Raw genomic sequence first — 3,343 nt, 5'->3', positions numbered from 1 at the left:
CCCCCCCTCCACGCCCCCTCCCCCTCTGGGAGTCCCCCTCTGGGACCCCGCAGACCACACGACACCCAACACCGTTACGGGGCGGCGGCCCTGGCCGTCCTGGCCTCGCGCGGGCCGCAGAAGGGAACGCGTTCGGCCTCACCAACCTCCGCACCGCCGCGCACAGGCCGGCCCGCCGCTCTGAGCCACACAGCACCCCCCCCTTACACATACACACACCCTCCCCCGGCAGTGGCGTGCCCGCCGTACAGTACTGCCTGACCACCAGCTCGACCGCGGCCCGCGCTCGTCAGCGTTGCCTCTCTCGCCGCGGACCAGGCCGCCGCCCTCCTCAGGGAAAGCACCGGGTACTAGTGCCCGCCGGAGGTGAGGTACTCGACCCCGAGTGACCCGCAGGACGACCACAGGAGGAGGATGAGTCCCAGTCCCGAACCCGGCCGGCAAGACGGACGGAGGTGCGCCACACAACTGTGGCACTGCGCGCCTTGCGACGGCGCGGTTCGGCCGCCGCCGCGGCGGGGCCATTGTAAGGCGCGGAGGCCGCGGGCCGAAAGGCTTTCCTCCTCCGTATTGAATGACGCGGATTGGATCGCAGCAGCTCAGGGCGGCCGCGGCCCGGCCCGGCCCGGTGGATCGCAAGGTAGAAAGCGTAGCGTGGCGGGAGTGGCGTGGCGCGGGGTGGCGTCCAGGGAGGTCCGTCAGCGGCGCGCCGAGGACCCGGGCCAGGGACCAGCAGCAGCACCAGACTGGACCATGACTCGCGCGGTCGCGCCGGGTCGCGCCCGTCACCACCACCACCACCACCACCGCCACCATCATCATCATCATAATGGGCCTCTGACGACCAAAGGCCAGTTATTTCCGCAGGATTTCCCTCGATTCTCCAAGCGCCGTGAGCCGGGGCCCACCCCCACGACCCTCCCCCCTCAGGCCCGTGCCCTTTTGCCCTCTTCACGAAACCCTCTTCGTACCACTCTAGGTCGTTTTAAACTTCGCCGACGAGCTACGTCCTACGAGGAGGAGAGCAGGGTGCCCGGCGGCGCTCAAGGGCGGTGGCCTGCAGATTCCAGGAATAAAATACTGCCGCGGTCAACCTGTTGTTTTTGATGGGCGGGGCAGCACCGACTCTTATTCTTTGGTTCTTTTTCAAACCGCTTCTCACGTCAAATCCTCGCTGATGGTGGTACATACGCCGTACACAGCAACACTTTTCATTATTGCAGGCCAACAGCCTCGAGAATACTTGTCATTTTCTCTGAACCGTGTCATTTTGAGAGAGTGTTGAAAAACGCATTTTGTTGCTGCATTTTTCTGGTTGTAGTGAGCAACGGGTAAAGCCCGCACTTTGCGTTGTAATTACTTTGACAGTTTCGTTCTCGCAAGGACCCTCTCTCGCAGCCATGCAATAAACTCGAATTACTCTTTTCCAAGCGTGGATGCACCGCCGTCGGGTGACCCCGTGTAGGTTTCTTTAGACCATTAATCCAAAGTCGGGGTCAGCCCGGTCCCATTTACACACCGACACGTTCGGGCCCATCTGTTCGCCGACCCCCGCCCACGCCGTGTTTGGGACCATACCACGCCCCGGTCGCCCCGCCCCGCCGCGCCCCACTACACCGCACCCCGCCCCACCACGCCCCGGTGGTCCGTGGTGCCGTGTCGTGAACTCCCCAAGGCCGTTCGCAGCGCCTCAATACGTATCTTTATTCCCTTCTTCCCTGGGCCCGGGGGCCGCAAGAAGTTGCCGGGAGCGTGACTTGTACTCCACGACGACAACCACATCGGACCCACCACCCGCGGTATAAAACACACCAAACATCTTTCTGCTTCTAAACTCTTTTTATATACGCTTTTAAAGTTTTCTTCTCTCGTGTGCCTGAGAAGATTACAATCCACGACTTCCTTTCCACTCCACTATACCACTCGGGAGGGCAGCAGCAGCAGTGGGGAGCTGATCGTAAACGGATAAAAGATAAGTCCTACCTTCCCGAGCTCGGTCTCGGTCTGCTCCTCCTTCTCGGCGTGCTCGGTGACGTGCTCGTGTCCTGAGAGCTGACAGGCGGTGAAGGGGCCGAGCTCCGCTCCAGCCGGTCGGGCCGACCTTTGCCGACCACACCAAAGCCCTTCCGTCTCTTACGCTTCTCTCTCTCAGTTTCCCATCGCAGCAGACACCATACTTTCGGTCTTTCTTGCTCCATAGCGGCATGTGTGTGCGAGCGCACACACGCGCACGCATGCGCGCTCGTGTCCTCTCGGGACGAGTAAAACCGAAAGTGGTCCCTTGGGCGGAGAGAATGAAACCGAACGAAACGTTCCGTACCGTATACGTACCGAGAGAAAGGGAAAGATTTGTGTCTTACAACACACACACACACACCGTGGTGCGGGTCGGGGCGGGAGGCGGGGCGGGGTGGCACTCGCGGACATGCCGCGTTCTCCTCGCCGCGAGCCCGCGGCCGCGCGTTAGTGTGCTGTATATCCTGCAGTCACTCCCTCCGGATAAGATACAGTGTGCCCGTCCGGAGAAGCAGCCCGCCATGCTCGAGGAGGCACGAGTACACTTTACTTTGAAATACCTGTTTTTTCCTCCCTGCGTATTTCTTTTTGCCATTTCTTTCTCTTTTACATTGGGGACTTTGTTCGCGGGGATTCGAGTCGGTGGGTGAGTGACGCGGCCCGTTTTTTCTGTGTTGCAGGACATGCGGGTCCCGGCCGCGCTGCCGCTGCTGCTGGCGCTGCCCGCGCTGCTGGCGGTGCTGCTGCCGCTGCTCGGCGGGGCCGACGGCCACGGCAGGCTGATCGAGCCGCCGTCCAGGTCGTCCATGTGGAGGTGAGTGTGAGTCGTCGAGAGGGCTCCGCGCCGTCCGCGGCCGCCGGCAGGTGGGGCACGACGGCGCTGATGGCTCAGGATCCCGCTTCCCCCCGGCGGCGGCCCCGGCAGTTTCCCAGCGGGGCGCGGAAGCAGTCCCACGGGTGTGCGCGCGGGGGCGGGCGGGAAGGGCTCGCCGTTAAACACGGCCAGCATCCGCCCGGCATTGCCTAGAGGCGCCGGCGGCGGTACCGGCACCGCCACGATAAAGAAACGCGGTGGGCCCGGTGGGGGGCGGCGTCATCCGTCAGTCGTTTAGTTGTCCTTTCCCGCCCGCCGCGCCCCGAGCGCCTTGCGGGTAGGCCACCGGCCTCTGGCCGCGCAGTGGTGCGCAACGGGACTGCCTACCCGTCCGCTTGGCAGGCGCTGTGGTGTCCCGCGTGCCTCGAGCCATGTCATGTCCGAGGATTTTGAAATCCTAAAATTTTGCAAACTAGTTCAGGATAGAACTGGGAAAAGGCTGAATAATATTTC

This window comes from Frankliniella occidentalis, unplaced genomic scaffold (genome assembly GCF_000697945.3).
Source record: "Frankliniella occidentalis isolate FOCC.00 unplaced genomic scaffold, Focc_3.1 Scaffold125, whole genome shotgun sequence".
Classification (NCBI taxonomy): domain Eukaryota; kingdom Metazoa; phylum Arthropoda; class Insecta; order Thysanoptera; family Thripidae; genus Frankliniella; species Frankliniella occidentalis.
This window is presented reverse-complemented; position numbering follows the sequence as displayed.